At 46.0% G+C, this 17,317-nt stretch overlaps 1 protein-coding gene across 1 annotated transcript in view; it reads right to left on the reverse strand.

Annotated features, from left to right (window-relative positions):
- Positions 1 to 367: 367 nt before the first annotated feature.
- The window catches only part of LOC120981430, a 49,675-nt gene continuing 32,725 nt past the window's right edge, over positions 368 to 17,317 (reverse strand). Inside the window, exon 4 of the mRNA XM_040410968.1 lies at positions 368 to 389. The gene's annotated coding sequence lies outside the window, so the exon portion shown is untranslated. The remainder of the gene's footprint in view (positions 390 to 17,317) is intronic.

Genomic DNA, 17,317 nt, shown 5'->3' on the forward strand with positions numbered 1-17,317 from the left:
TTCGTTGCTAATCTCTTGGGGGCTATCTTGTAGAAATTCCAAGTCGGTCCGGTTTCAGCTCTGATCACGGACCACACCTTTTGGACTCTTGTACATGACTATATACACTAAAACATGTGTAGTGTTCGTTAGCGGGCCATATTGATCGTGCGTACGGGAGTACATAGCATCATGATGTTGTCCATGTTGTGCCGCACACTGGGCTATTGTCCCGCACTCATATGATCTATAAGTGCAAGACAATAGCCCCGCTGGCAGCTCAACTTGCACAGCATCATTGTAAACTATGATGCTGTGTACTCCCGTGGGCACGATCAATGCCACTACAGGACATATGGCCCGCTCACTGACCGTATGTCTCGGAGGGCATACAGTCGTGTGCAAGAGGCCTTAAAGGGGTTTTCTCATCTCAGACAATAGGGGCATATTGCTAGGATATGCCCCCATTGTCTTATAGGTGCTGGTCCCACTGCTGGGACCTGCACCTCTATCGAGAACGGACTGCTGAAAGTGGAGGAGGGCGCACTGCACAAGCGCAGCCGCGCTCCATTCATTTCTATGGGATAGGTTGGGATTAGCGCTCGTGGTGGACGGACCCCGTCAAATCTGGTGTCCTTCAGCCACAGCGCTACCCGCTCTGTTCTCGATATAGGTGCGGGTCCCATTGGTGGACCCCACACCTATCAGACAAAAGGGGCATATCCTAGCGATATGCCCCCATTGTCTAAGATGGGAATACCCCTTTAACAGCAGTATGTCCCTTGCGTGTCCCTTGTGGTAATCACACTAGTAATATTAGAGCGTCATCGGGAAATCATTAAACTGTAAAATTACAATTTATTAATGAATTCCTGATGATGCTGATGGACAGTGACTCCCACAAGGGCTCATATGAACCTTTCATAAGATTTATTGAACAACGAACAAGCATTTGCTGTTCATGTGCCAATCAGAGGGTATACGATCAATAAAGAGCCAAAAGATAGCTCATTATTGATGGTCATGTTCATGGTTCAGCCACCTTAAAAAAATCAACCAAGGGCGTTATAATAAACGCACAGTAGTGACGTATGGTAGTTTTAATGTCAACGCAGCGGGAGTGCCCAAGCTTACTGTTACCCTGTACAGAACAATGAAAACACACACATTGAAGTAAACTATAATTTTTTTATTTTATTAGAAACAAAAAACAAATATATATATAAAAATATAAAATGTATTAAAATTGTGCCAAATTTTGAGGGGAGGTGGACTGTCGCAGGGTAGGTGGTCTGGAGCTGGCAATGGTAGCCCCCCCCCTGTCCTGTCGATTCTCTGAGATAAAACTACGGGCCACAAGAAAGGATGCAGGGCGAAATTGTGGGGTGTGGAGAAAGGAAGGGTCTGAGGAGGAGGGTACCCGAGCATGTGTAGAGGTGGAGGGAGTTTGGAAAGAAGTGGGAGGAAAATAGTGGGGAGGAGAAGTAGAATAAGAGACAGAAGGACATGCTCGGGTGGGGTGGGAATGTTGTCGGTAATGGTCACTGGTGTGGGATGGTGCATAATTTCCCATGACCCGTTCTCTTGATCTTAAACTCATGCAACTGCTTGGGCGTCATTGAGTCCATCAAACTGATTATGCTTACCCCATAATGGTAGTTTGGGCTGCATTGAATCGCCGACTCCGCCCCCTCCCAGCGGCAAATCAAGTCAGCACTAAACTCCTTCTGATGTTCGGCAAAACCTTCCAGAGTGTCGGAAACAACCTCTACAAGGTTCACATAATCAGTTCGATTTGGCCTACCGGATCTCTGCCTGCTCACCAGGGCTCTCAAATTTGGACGGAAACCTAAGAGCCTCTGTTGAGCGGAGGGATCCAGTAGGGGACCCGGATTGTCCTGAGCCGATACATGAGGGACAGGAGGGCTGGCGCTGGCGATCCATTCCGGTTCCGTCTCAGGAGGTTGTTCAGCCTCCCGAGTGCTGCAGGCACTTCTGTATGAAAAAAAAAAAAAAAAGGAAAGTAAAGAATTGTCCTTTAAATAAAACATCCATGTTCTATGCTATGTCTACCTTATACCATAAGGGGCTGGCCAAAACAGGGGAGCCAAACGCTCTGCTGTATCAGACAGCCCCTAAAATATTTTTTTTTTACAGTTCTTAGAATTTTTTATTTTTTGTCACAAGTTAGCGGATAATGATGATTATTATTTTTTTTTTTTTCTTACAAAGTCTCATATTCCACTAACTTGTGACAAAAAATAAAAAATTCCATGAACTCACTATGCCCATCATGAAATACCTTGGGTGTCTTCTTTCCAAAATTTGGTCACTTGTGGGGTAGTTATACTGCCCTGGCATTTTAGGGGCCCTAATGTGTGAGAAGTAGTTTGAAATCAAAATGTGTAAAAAATGCCCTGTGAAATCCGAAAGGTGCTCTTTGGAATGTGGGCCCATTTGCCCACCTAGGCTGCAAAAAAGTGTCATACATCTGGTATCGCCGTACTCAGAAGAAGTAGGGCAATGTGTTTTGGGGTGTCTTTTTACATATACCCATGCTGGGTGAGAGAAATATCTCGGCAAAAGACAACTTTTCCCATTTTTTTTATACAAAGTTGTCATTTGACCGAGATATTTATCTCACCCAGGATGGGTATATGTAAAATGACACCCCAAAACACATTGCCCAACTTCTCCTGAGTACGGCGATACCAGATGTGTGACACTTTTTTGCAGCCTAGGTGGGCAAAGGGGCCCAAATTCCAAAGAGCACCTTTTGGATTTCACAGGGCATTTTTTACACATTTTGATTTCAAACTACTTCCCACACATTAGGGCCCCTAAAATGCCAGGGCAGTATAACTACCCCACAAGTGACCCCATTTTGGAAAGAAGACACCCCAAGGTATTTCGTGATGGGCATAGTGAGTTCATGGAAGTTTTTATTTTTTGTCACAAGTTAGTGGAATATGAGACTTTGTATGAAAAAAAAATAAGTAAAAATGTCAGCAGCAATGAAATACCACCAAATGAAAGCTCTATTAGTGAGAAGAAAAGGAGGTAAAATTCATTTGGGTGGTAAGTTGCATGACCGAGCAATAAACTGTGAAAGTAGTGTAGTGCAGAAGTGGCCTGGTCATTAAAGGGGTTATCCCACTTAGCAGTTTCATACTTACCTGCTGCCACCGCGCGTTCACTTCCTGGATTCTGGCTGGGGGCGGGCTTCATCTTGATTGAAGTCTTCTCCCGGCCGGGCCGCGCGCTGGACTGAACGCGCACGCTGCCGCGCATGCGCCATGTGACTTATTTCTGGCCAGTATAGTACAGAGCCGGCGTGCGCGTTCGCAGCTCTGTACTATTCTGGCCGGGAAAAAGTCACCGTCGCGCATGCGCGGCAGCGTGCGCGTTCAGGACAGCGAGTGGCCCGGCCGGGAGAAAAGAAGAAGTCTTCTGGGCAAGCGCGACCATCGGGATTTTGCGGAAGAGCGGTGGTCGTAACCAGGGGAGACCGAGTCACAACAATAAGGTAAGTGGGGATGAATTTTCTCCTAATCGGTGGGAATTTGTTAATAAAGTATATTTACAAAAATGATCACTGTCAAATCATTAACAGATTTAACAGTGATCATTATGATGGGATAACCCCTTTAAGGGTGTTTAAGCTAGGGGAGCTGAGGTGGTGTAATAACCGTCGCCAGGAGTCCTCTGATAAGTCACCATTTTTTGGTGCATATGGGTTTCATCCGCAGTTTGGGACATTCTCTGGAGAGGGGTCTTCTGGTTTACCTGATGAGGAGAGATTTTCCTCGTCTTTGTCATTTATTTGGCAAAAGATTCAGGGTAATCTGAAGAGGATGAGTGAGAGATATAAGCGTGTGGCGGATAAGAGACGTGTGCCTGGTCCGGACTTGAATGTGGGTGATCTGGTGTGGTTGTCTACAAAGAATATCAAACTGAAGGTTCCCTCCTGGAAGTTGGGTCCTAAGTTGATTGGGCCTTACAAGATCTTGTCCGTCATATATACCGTTGCCTTCCTTCTTGATCTTGCTCAGACTTGGAAGATCCATAATGTTTTTCACAGGTCCCTATTAAAACCGTATGTCCTACCCACTCTACCCTCCTCTTTGCCTCCTCCTCCGATTGTTGTTGATGGTAATCTTGAATTTCAGGTCTCTAGGATTGTGGATTCTCGCATTATCCGTGGTTCTCTCCAGTACCTCGTTCATTGGGAGGGTTTTGGTCCTGAGGAGAGGATGTGGGTCCCAGTGGCGGACATTAAGGCCACTCGTCTTATCAGGGCTTTCCATAGGTCCCATCCTGAGAAGGTGGGTTCGGAGTGTCCGGAGTCTACTCGTAGAGGGAGGGGTACTGTCACCGCCAGCTCTCTGAGAAGCTGTGGAAGATGTTCTTCTGTCCTCTTGCATGATGTTCTTTGTTTTGGTTTCACTTTGTCATCTCTTTTCCTTCTCCCAGCTGTCATCTATTTACACTGATTGCCTCCCTTTATATTCCCTCCCATACTGCCTCACTTTGCGGTTTATACTACTTCCTGGATTGTGTTCACTGCAAGAGGCTGCAACTGCTGGTTTCTCAGATAAGTCTTTTCCTTTATTTGTGTTTCCGTGCTGGCTTGATTCTAGGTGACCCTGACTCCCTCCGTATTAAGTGCAGGGAGCCGGTGGTCGTGTCTCACTATTATAGGGTTTTCAGGTGTCACTCAGTCTAGGTACCAGGGCATGCAATTTTCTATCATAAAGATCTTTGCATGGGCAAAGCAGTCAGGGAGAGCTCTAGGGGTTTTATAGGGCTCACCCATATGTTCCTTAGTTTGGGATCAAGTCAGTCGGATGTTTATTTATAACTTCCAGTTTTCTGCAACACCATCCGTGACAAAAACAGACAAAGGTAAATGACAATGAGGTGGAATTACCTGTACCAGAATTTTTTTTGAAATGTCATCATAATGTTGCACAGCTGAGATTTAGGATTATTGATGGTGTCCCCCCCCCCCCCCACTGAGAAGAGCGGGCGACCGGGAACAAGTTTTAAAAAGACTAGAACTTAGATGGATATTTGAACTGGACACTATGGAACCGAAGGGTTTAAATCGAGAGTTTAAAGTGGGCTCACTCTTTTAACCCCCATTTAGGACATGTGCATAATACTGTTTAGTATGGAAATGTAAGAAATTGTTACTCGACGCAGCTCGAGACCTTTTTAAGAGTTGAAATAGTACGTAATCTTATTTTTTCACATTATTCAGTGGGGATCACGCACATGCTGAAGGTGAAGTACTTACGGAGTGGGACCTATTCTGCAACCCTATATGTATCTATCTATCAACACCCCTATGGACGTGACAACTGCTTATGAACAGCGGGTATTTTAAATGTTTAGACACAAGGGTGGGGGTTTCTCTCTTTTCCTTTTTATTGCATATGTATAATGTTTGATATTGGTCTGAGTGGCATAGGATAGTTGCTCCTTTTGAGCCTAGGAGGATATAGGTCTGATCCCACTAAAGGGCCTAGTTTAAAATACTTGATACCGTCGTTCAGTGTCTGCACTTATCAACTGGTTGGTGGACGGTTCACAAACTTTTGGATTAAATAAGCCAGTGAGTATGTTTTTACTGCTGGAGCATAGTGACACTTATATAATTCTGGCTAGAGTACTGACTGCTGATGGGGTGACCCCAGGAGCTGTGCCCTCCCCATAAATGGGGATGGACGCAGTCCGGGTGCTCTTGACCTCAGGCTGAAATGTTGAATGGTGACTGGATGGCCCCTCTATCCAGGATGGGAATCACTGGATGGTGGTGCTTATCTGTACAGTCCTGATTGTGTGAAGTCCAGACATGAGTCACTCCGCGCTCTATTCCTTGTACAATATATAATGTCCCTTGAAGTGGAGATCCCTATTATCCCTCATTAAAGTTAAGGATAAAGTCAAGGGTTAATTTATAGCCCTATTATATAATTATGCTGTACAGAAACCCTTTTCTCCCCTTAATGTGAATCATTCAAAATGCCTTTTCTTTAATACAGGAGTGTCTGACAGCCCAGTGTTTATCCATATAGTAGGTCAAAAATATGGTTCTAGTACAGGATTCGGGCACCTGTCTCCCGATTGCCAATACATTTTATCATAGAATTTAGCCTTGTATCCTAGAGACGCGACACTTAAGGAATCACATGACTGGAAGACGCTACGCTAGTAACAAGGAACACTAAAATGTATTTTAGTTGGACATGCGCAATGTACCTTAGACACATGGCAGGCGCGCACTTTGCCTAAAGCTTTGACACTCCGGAATATCTCCTTCGGCATGGTGTTTAGGTATGTCTAATATTGTAATCTAATTATGTCCCACTTGATGTATGTAGATTTATAGGATACACATTACAACTGTGCGGGGGTTATACAGTCAGGTCCATAAATATTGGGACATCGACACAATTCTAACATTTTTGGCTCTATACACCACCACAATGGATTTGAAATGAAACGAACAAGATGTGCTTTACCTGCAGACTGTCAGCTTTAATTTGAGGGTATTGAGGGTAAATAAGGTGAACGGTGTAGGAATTACAAGAGCTTGATGTGTCTCCCACTTGTTAAGGGACCAAAAGTAATGGGACAATTGTGTTCTCAGCTGTTCCATGGCCAGGTGTGTGTTATTCCCTCATTATCCCAATTACAATGAGCAGATAAAAGGTCCAAAGTTCTTTTCAAGTGTGCTATTTGCATTTGGAATCTGTTGCTGTCAACTCTCAAGATGAGATCCAAAGAGCTGTCACTATCAGTGAAGCAAGCCATCATTAGGCTGAAAAAATACAACAAACCCATTGTCATGCCCCACTCTGACGATGTGCGGAGGTCGGCCAGGATAGCAGCACGAGTTTAGTGTTTGTTTTGGAGCCGTGCTGGATCCGCCTCTCATCAGGTGCACTGGGTGGTGTCATTAGTTTAAATAGCACACCATCCCAGTGCTCTGAGCGGATTATAGGAATCATTGTGGTCTTGGAAGCTAGGAAGGAAGGTTGTCTGTTCCAGCTCAGAAAGATAAGTGTGATTTCTAGTTTGGTTGTTTTGTGTCATCTCTCCCATCCAGGTTCTGTGCGAGCAGGCTGCTCCTATTTCCCCTCTTTTACCATCTTAGGGAATTTAGGGTGTTTCAGCCCAGGCACACATCATACCTACCATAAAGGTCTGCATGTGGGCTGAGCAGTGCAGGGAAAGAGGTCAGGGATTAGCTAGGAGGTGACCCTTCCGCTGTCTCTCGTCCAGAGCCTGGTTGGTGGGTTATCTGTGAGTCTGGGTGCACGCCCGCCGTGACATTATAATCCGCCTTACTGTGACTGCCATTACTCAGCGGTTTTGTGATGGCATCAATTGAAGCATTAGTTGACCGCATGCAGGGGCTATCCCTAGAGGTTGTGAAGCTACGGGGTTCGGTCACACGATGTCAGAATGCTCTGGCAGCTGGTGCAGGTCAAATTTGTGTGGAGCCTAAAGTGGCTCTTCCTGATCGATTTTCAGGAGGTACGGATGACTTTATCCGTTTTAGAGAATCCTGCAAATTGTACTTTCGGCTGCGTCCATCGTCATCAGGTGATGAGAGTCAGAGGATAGGTATAGTTATTTCTCTGCTTAAAGGGGACGCGCAATCCTGGGCCTTTTCTCTGCCACCTGGTTCTCGGGCCCTCCAGTCGGTGGAGGAATTTTTTAAGGCTCTGGGATTAATCTACGATGACCCAGATCGGGTCTCGAGTCGAGATTACGTAATTTGTTTTAGGGGGAACTTACTGCAGAGGCTTACTGTGTTGAGTTTAGGAGGTGGGCTACTGAATCAGAGTGGAATGATCCCGCGTTACGTAGTCAGTTTTGTCAGGGGTTATCTGAAAGATTGAAGGATGCCCTTACTTTTCATGAATACCCAGACTCTTTGGAGAACGCCATGTCTTTAGCAGTACGGCTAGATAGACGTATCAGAGAGAGAGGTATAGGGCTCCCTCCGCGCAAGGTACCCCTTCTGTGAGTGGTTTCGTCTCTACTGCCTCCCCGGGTGATGTTACAGGTAACTCTGGGGTAGCGGAGGAACCCATGCAGTTGGGTCAGGTTTCTTGCCATTCTGATAGTAGAGACTTTAGGAAAGTGCACAAACTATGTTACTATTGTGGAAAGAGGGGTCATTTTATTTTTGCTTGTCCTTATGTTAAACCACAGGTGGAAGAGAAAAAGAAAAAAAAAAAAAACTTCCCTGACACTTAGTAGTACGAATGGTGTGGTGGAGCAGGCAGGTATGCAAGCTCCCTGCAGTTCCCGTTTACTCCTTCCAGCTATGGTGGCGCTAGAGTAAAAAAATGTTTTTGTTGATGTATTCCTTGATTGTGGTGCTAATTGACTTTCTTTTCCTTCAAAACCTAGGACTAAGTACTTGCACTTTAGAGAACGAGATTCGTGTTTTTGCAATTGATTCTTCCCCTCTTTCTCAAAGGAGCCTTACTCACATTGTTCATGGTATTCACTTAAGGGTGGGTGATTCACATGTTGAAATTATTTCTTGTTTTGTCATGAAGGATTTGCCAGCTCCTATAGTTTTGGGGTTGCCATGGTTGACTAGACATAACCCAATTATAGACTGGCAAGCGAGACAAATCATTGGTTGGAGTGAGTTTTGTTCGGATAATTGTCTTGGCACATCTATCTCTGGTGTGTCCATTACGGCTTTACCTCAGTATCTCTTGGATTTTGCGGATGTCTTTTCGGAGGGTGGGGCTCAGGAATTGCCCCCTCATCGAGACTATGATTGTCCAGTTAATCTCATTCCGGGGGCTAAGTTGCCAAAGTCTCGGCTTTACAACCTCTCTCAACCCGAAAGAGAGGTCATACGAAAGTATGTCGTCGAGAGTTTGGCAAAGGGTCATATTAGACCATCTAAGTCTCCAGTGGCAGTAGGTTTGTTCTTTGTGAAGAAAAAGGATGGATCACTGAGACCGTGTTTGGATTTCCGGGAATTGAACCGTATTACAGTCCGGGATCCATATCCCCTGCCTTTGATCTCTGATCTTTTTGATCAGATTGTTGGAGCCAAGGTGTTCTCCAAGTTGGATTTGGGAGGGGCCTACAATCTGATCAGAATCAAGGAGGGGGATGAGTGAAAAACGGCCTTCAATACGCACGAGGGTCATTTTGAGAACCTGGTTATGCCTTTTGGGTTGACGAACACGCCAGCAGTATTTCAGCGATTCGTCAATGACATTTTTCATCATTTGGTGGGGAGGTTCGTAGTAGTTTACCTGGATGACATTTCAATTTATTCTCCTGATCTGAAGACCCATCAGGATCATGTGAGACAGGTTTTGACGATCCTTCGGGAGAATAAATTATATGCCAAATTGGAGAAATGTTTGTTTGCGGTGCAAGAGCTTCCGTTCTTGGGATACAGGCTTTCTGATTCTGGTTTTCGCATGGACCCCGAAAAGGTCCGGGCGGGTCTGGAGTGGGACCGACCAGAGAATCAGAAAGCTTTGATGCGGTTCTTGGGGTTTACAAATTATTATAGAAAATGTATTTCTAATTATTCCACCGTAGTAGAACCTCTCACTGATATGACCAAGAAGGGCGCCGATGTCTCTGTCTGGTCGGATGAGGCACTGCAGGCCTTTTCGGCTATTAAGGAGCGTTTTGCGTCTGCTCCCATTCTGGTGCAGCCGGATGTGTCTCAGCCATTCGTAGTGGAGGTTGATGCATCAGAGGTGGGGGTTGGAGCGGTGCTGTCACAAGGTTCATCTCCTGGCAAGTGGGTCCCGTGTGCCTTTTTCTCCAAGAAGCTCTTGGTCGCCGAGAGGAATTATGATGTTGGAGATAGAGAGTTGTTGGCTATCAAGTTGGCCTTTGAGGAATGGCGTCACTGGTTGGAGGGGGCGTCTCACCCCGTTACGGTATATACAGACCATAAGAATTTGGCTTACCTGCAATCTGCCAAGCGTCTGAACCCTAGGCAGGCCAGATGGTCACTGTTTTTTACCAGGTTACATTTTGTGGTTACCTTTCGCCCAGGGGTCAAGAACGTCAAGGCAGATGCCTTGTCTCGCAGCTTTCCTGGGGGAGGTGATTCAGAGGATCCTGCGCCGATTTTAGCGGATGGGGTGGTGGTCTCCGCTCTGTGCCCTGAATTGGAGATGGAGGTGTTGGGAGCCCAGGAGGGGGCTCCTGGTTCTTGTTCCCCAGGGAGGTTGTTTGTTCCTGAGGGCCTGCGATATAAGGTGTTCAAGGAACATCACGATACCGTCCTCACTGGACATCCTGGTGGTAAGTCCACCTGTGATCTAGTATCCCGGAGGTTCTGGTGGCCAGGGTTACGTAAGAGCATTGAGAATTTCGTGACAGCTTGTGAAAACCTGCGCTCGGTCAAAGGTTGCTCATACTCGACCGGCTGGTTCACTTCTTCCATTGTCGATTCCGTCTCGTCCTTGGACGCATTTGTCTATGGACTTTATTACGGATCTGCCGAGTTCCTCCGGGAGAACAGTGATTTTGGTGGTAGTTGACCGTTTCAGTAAAATGGCTCACTTTATACCACTAACTAGTCTGCCTAACGCTAAGACTCTTGCGCAGATTTTTGTGGATAATATTGTGAAATTGCATGGTATTCCTTCGGATGTGGTCTCTGATAGGGACACGCAGTTTGTCTCCAGGTTTTGGAGGGCATTCTGCTCCCGGCTGTCACAGCCACTATCTCTGGCTGTGAACTTCCGTCCTTGCTTGTTCAGCGCTCCTCGCTGAAGTTTCGTTACTGTGTGTTATTTGTGGTTCTGTATGGGTTAACTCCCCTGTGTGCCTATTTGGAGTTTATCCTCTGCCTGCTCCATGGGTGTGGCCTCTTTGCTACACCCATGGAACCTGTATATAAGGCTGAGGTTTCCTCAGTTCTAGGTCAGCTCTCCTGGTGTGTGTTGTCTTGTCCTGCTCCTGGTTTGCACTCTCTCTCCCATGCTGCTGACCCATGGGATCCGTGTCTGTCTGTGCTCTGTGGGTTCCCCTACTTGTTCATTCCCGTCCTCTTTCCTGTCCTTCTGTTATCTGTTCTGCCAGTTATGTTTTAGTTACTTTGTGTGTTTTCATATGTCTGTGTTCAGCAAGCCTTTGCAGCAGAGTGGCATGCGCAAGGCCATGCAGCTTACTACTGGTGGAGCAAGTCCTTCTCTGCTCATTGCCACTCCTGCTCCCTTGCGTAAACTCCTGCTTGTATTCTTAGTTACCTTGTGTGTATTCATATGTCTCGGTTCAGCAAGCGCCTAGCTGCAGAGTGCTATGCGCAAGGCCACGCAGTATACCACTGGTGGAGCAAGTCCTTCTCTGCTCATTGTCACTCCTGTTTCCTTGCTATGTATTTCTGCTTGTGTTATTAGTTGCCCTGTTTTGTATTTGCCTGTCTGTTATGTTTGCCTATGTGCCGTCGGTACCTTCTGGTACCTGTTGTCCATTCGTTCCTGCTGTCACTGTCTAGTTCACGCTCCAGAGTGGACCCTGGCAACTTCCTGCGGCAAAGTCTAACCCTACCATCTAGGGCTCTAGTGAATACCAGGAGTTGCTTAGTCACGCCCCTCCGGAGTATTACTAGACAGTGGCGCAGTGGGGGTTTTCTCCCACTGTGCTGACGGTACATAGAGCTCATGTTTTGTCTGTGCTGCCTTCCCTGTTTTTGTTTGTGCAATAAACTCTTGTGTGTCTGTACCTGATTTCTGTTTGTTTATTGCTTGACGACGCGGTGGTCTCTCCTGGGACCTCCAACTCGTGACACCGGCTTGGCATTCAACTTTCATTCTCTTCGGCTTTTCATCCGCAGTCGAATGGTCAGACGGAGCGTACTAATCAAAACCTGGAGAGCTACTTGAGGTGCTTTGTGGCTGAATCAGGAGGACTGGTCCTCATTCTTGTCCTTAGCAGAGTTTGCGTTGAATAACCGTAGGCAGGAGTCCACGGGTAAGTCGCCATTTTTTGGCGCATACGGTTTCCATCCTCAGTTTGGTACCTTTTCTGGGACTAGTTCCTCTGGGATGCCAGAGGAGGAAAGATTCTCTTCTGCCTTATCCTCCATCTGGCGGAGGATTCAAGGGAATTTGGAGAAGATGGGTGAGAGGTATAAACGAATGGCTGACAAGAGACGTGTGACTGGTCCGGACCTGTGTGTGGGTGATCTGGTGTGGTTGTCCACTAAGAATATCAAATTGAGAGTGCCATCTTGAAAACTGGGTCCAAGATTTATTGGTCCGTATAAAATTTCTGCGGTGATCAATCCTGTAGTGTTTCGGCTGGATCTTCCGCAGACTTGGAGGATCCATGATGTGTTCCACAGGTCTTTACTAAAAAAAAAAAAAACGTGAGACCGGTGGAACCATCAACATTGCCTCCTCCTCCTGTTCTAGTCGAGGGAAACTTGGAGTTTGAGATCTCCAGGATTCTCGACTCTAGAGTTCTTCGGGGTTCCCTTCAGTACCTGGTGCACTGGAGGAGATACGGCCCTGAGGAGAGGATGTGGGTTCCGGCGTTGGATGTCAACGCCAGCCGACTGGTGAGGGCTTTTCATAGGTCCCATCCGGATAAGGTTGGTCCGGATAAGGAGGTCACCCGTAGAAGGGGGGGTACTGTCATGCCCCGCTCTGACGATGGGCGGAGGTCAGCCAGGATAGCAGCACGAGTTTAGTGTTTGTTTTGGAGCCGTGCTGGATCCGCCTCTCATCAGGTGCACTGGGTAGGGTCATTAGTTTAAATAGCACACCATCCCAGTGCTCTGAGCGGATTATAGGAATCATTGTGGTCTTGGAAGCTAGGAAGGAAGGTTGTCTGTTCCAGCTCAGAAAGAGAAGTGTGATTTCGAGTTTGGTTGTTTTGTGTCATCTCTCCCATCTAGGTTCTGTGCGAGCAGGCTGCTCCTATTTCCCCTCTTTTACCATCTTAGGGAATTTAGGGTGTTTCAGCCCAGGCACGAGGACACATCATACCTACCATAAAGGTCTGCATGTGGGCTGAGCAGTGCAGGGAAAGAGGTCAGGGATTAGCTAGGAGGTGACCCTTCTCCTGTCTCTCGCCCAGAGCCTGGTTGGTGGGTTATCTGTGAGTCTGAGTGCACGCCCGCCGTGACACCCATCAGAGAGATAGCAAAAACATTATGTGTAACCAAAACTGTTTGGAACATTCTTAAAAAGAAGGAGCGCATCGGTGAGCTCAGCAACACCAAAAGACACGGAAGACCACGGAAAAGAACTGTGGTGGATGACCGAAGAATTCTTTACCTGGTGAAGAAAACACCCTTCACAACAGTTGGCCAGATCAAGAACACTCTCCAGGAGGTAGGTGTATGTGTGTCAAAGTCAACAATCAAGAGAAGACTTCACCAGAGTGAATACAGAGGGTTCACCACAGGATGTAAACCATTGGTGAGCCTTAAAAACAGGAAGGCCAGATTAGAGATTGCCAATTGACATCTAAAAAAGCCTTCACAGTTCTGGAACAACATCTTATGGATAGATGAGACCAAGATCAACTTGTACCAGAGTGATGGGAAGAGAAGAGTATGGAGAAGGAAAGGAACTGCTCATGATCCTAAGCATAGCACCTCATTATTGAAGCATGGTGGTGGTAGTGTCATGGCGTGGGCATGTATGGCTGCCAATGGAACGGGTTTTCTTGTATTTATTGATGATGTGACTGCTGACAAAAGCAGCAGGATGAATTCTGACGTGTTTCGGGCAATATTATCTGCTCATATTCAGCCAAATGCTTCAGAACTCATTGGATGGCGCTTCACAGTGCAGATGGACAATGACCAAAAGCATTCTGAAAAAGCAACCAAAAAGTTTTTTAAGGGAAAGAAGTGGAATGTTATGCGATGGCCAAGTCAATCACTTGACCTGAATACGATTGAGCATGCATTTCACTTGCTGAAGACAAAACTGAAGGAAAAATGCCCCAAGAACAAGCAGGAACTGAAGACAGTTGCAGTAGAGTCCTGGCAGAGCATCACCAGGGATGAAACCCAGTGTCTGGTGATGTCTATGCGTTCCAGACTTCCGGCTGTAATTGATTGCAAAGGATTTGCAACCAAGTATTAAAAAGTGAAAGTTTGATTTATGATTATTATTCTGTCCCATTACTTTTGGTCCCTTAACAAGTGGGAGGCACATATGCAAACTGTTGTAATTCCTGCACCATTCACCTGATTTTGATGTAAATACCCCCAAATTAAAGCTGACAGTCTACAGTTAAAGCACATCTTGTTTGTTTCATTTCAAATCCATTGTGGTGGTGTATAGAGCCAAAAATGTTAGAATTGTGTTGATGTCCCAATATTTATGGACCTGACTGTATGTGATTAGGTTGGGGAGGAGCTGACCTTTTGGGGTAACCCCTTTATCCAATCAATTTTATGTTATGTGTATATATATGTCTCACTTTGGTATATCACACGGAGCTTGAAAAAGATTCAGAGTCGAAACGTCGCTTGTTTGGTGAAAATAAACACGGAAACTTCCTGAAGACTTAAGAGTCCCACAGTTTTTTCTGATATTGGGGAGTCCAACAGGTCGAGACTTCACACTGCTGGCACCGCCACCAAATGGTCCCTCTGAGACGTCTCAGTGAGTAGTGCTGTCTTATCCTCGCTTTCTCTGAAAATCAGTTCCATTCATTTGAATGGGGGAGGTAAGCACATGGATTTCTGCAAGCCCTGTTTAGGTGAATGGAACAAAATCTACAGTGTGTAAATCTGCATATTCCACCATTACGTGTCCGATCATTGACAGTAAGCTATCATTGCCTTCATTTGCAGTGGTGTTTTGAATGAGAAATCTGGACTGCTATGGACTGGAACTTTATCACTTTTAGCGACAAATCCAACTTCTGTATGAAATGTTAGCACAGTTGGGTTTGAGTATGGAGGCCTTGTGGTGAGCGATTTAATCCTGCCTTTGCTGTGGATCGATACACTGCCCCAACTGCTGGTGTTATAATCTATTACATAGAACCGTCGGCCGTCTCTACTAGTGATATGAGGTACACTAACAGCTCAGTGATATGTAGAGGACATCCTGCGGCCTCTCATATCAGGGATTTCAACTGGAATTTCTCAACAGGATACCGCACGCACACCCACAGCAAGGTTTTCCCAGGAATATCTCCTCCAGATTAAAACAATTCCTTCTCCAAACAAGCATTTATGGAACCAGCTGGGACACCAGCTTCAGCAACCTACCAGTGTGCAGGATATACAGCCACAGGATACCACACAGAAACTGTCTGCCTCCATTCCCTACCCTATTTCATTGTGTATCCAGGCTAGATGTGGCCACTAGCGTCTCCTCTGAATTGTACAGTTTTCCCCAATAAACATATCCTTTCACTCTAATATTATAATCACTTACATATATCATCATTGCATTCATAACTCCTTCTTGGTGCCTTATTTTTTGTCAATGAGTGGGGATTCCCGAGATAGGCAGCAGATATTTTGGATTGTCTTCTACTAATTTTTCCTTCTCTTTAAGATTTTGGCAACTGGGGATATCTTCGTATAAATACACCAGCAATTCCAGGTTGTTGAACCAAACATATCCGGAACGGTTAGAAGAACATGCCATCTAGCAGTACTATTCACCCATTCCAGGGCCCAGTCTGACCCAGATTTGGATGCACATGGCAGCAGACTTCCGGTTTGTGCCCAATAGCAGCCACCACCAGTTTTCTGCGGTCCTGGAGGTGGTGGCTGATGACATATACAAGTTTCTGTCATGCCCCACTCTGACGATGTGCGGATGTCGGCCAGGATTGCAGCACGAGTTTAGTGTTTGTTTTGGAGCCGTGCTGGATCCGCCTCTCATCAGGTGCACTGGGTGGGGTCATTAGTTTAAAGGGCTCACCAGCCCAGTGCTCTGAGCGGATTATACAAATCATTGTGGTCTTGGAAGCTAGGAAGGAAGGTTCTCTGTCTGTTCCAGCAGGCTGCTCCTATTTCCCCTCTTCACCATCTCAGGGAAGTTAGGGTTTTGTCAGCCCAGGCACGGGAACACCTCATACCTACCTTAAAAGGTCTGCAGGTGGGCTGAGCAGTGCAGGGAAAGTGGTCAGGGATTAGCTAGGAGGTGACCCTTCCCCTGTCTCTCGCCCAGAGCCTGGTTGGTAGGTTTTCTGTTTTTCTGAGTGCACGCCCGCCGTGACAGTTTCTTGCTATAAACATCGGCGACTATGTTCAGCACTGGAGACTTCTGAGTGCTACTGCTGCTGGAATCTGGGAGGTAAATACTGCAAGACCAGGTGACTCTACCTTCATCAAGACCTCTTCAGGATACTCTGCATCCATTTCCCTTTGTCAAGCTATTGGATGAGGCTTTTAAGTTGATGACCTACCTGCTGCAACCATACCCAGAGAGGAAACAGGATGGCAGTAGAGAGAGACTTCAACACAGACTGACTCTGGGATGAAGCTTCATGGATGACTACTTGGAGGGTCTTCACCAATGAAATGCAGTTGAATGAGGCCACAACTGAAGCATAGTGAACTATATGCATTTTTGGGTTTAGTCTACTTTCACACTTGCGTTTTAGCTTTCCGTTTGAAAGATCTGTTCAGGGCTCTCACAAGCAGTCCAAAATGGATCAGTTTGCATTCGAAATTGAAAAGGATCTCCTCAGAATGCATCAGTTCAGTCTCCATTCTGCTTTGGAGACTGACACCAAAACGCTGCTTGCAGTGTTTTGGTGTCCGTCTGATGAAACTGAGCCAAACGGATCTGTTCTCACTGACACAATTGGTGTTCAAGACGGATCCGTTTTGGCAATGTTAAAGATAATACAAACGGATCCGTTCTGAACAGATGCAGACTATTGAATTATCTGAACGGGTCCATCCATGACAGATCTCCACAAAATGCGAGTGTGAAAGTAGCCTAAGAGTTGCAAATGAGGAATTTCCAGCCCGTAGTTAAATGGAATCTTGCACAGTCTTTATTTCATATCCAAAAGGTACATACAGTGTAGTGGACACCGACCTCCAACATCTCCCTTCAGACTGACATGTTTCGAGCCAATGGGCTCTTAATCATGATCATGTCGGTCTGAAGGGAGATGTTGGAGGTCGGTGTCCACTACACTATATGTATCTTTTGGATATGAAATATAGACTGTGCAAGATTTCATTTAACTATGTGCTGGAAATTCCTAATTTGACGCTTTGTACTACGAAGTCGGCCCGGCTTCTCCGTTGCATGTGCGTTTATTGGTGAGCTGGAATCAATCTTTTTTTATATTAACTAAGAGTTGGCCACACAGACTTTGG

Source organism: Bufo bufo, chromosome 11, assembly GCF_905171765.1.
Source record: "Bufo bufo chromosome 11, aBufBuf1.1, whole genome shotgun sequence".
Classification (NCBI taxonomy): Eukaryota; Metazoa; Chordata; class Amphibia; order Anura; family Bufonidae; genus Bufo; species Bufo bufo.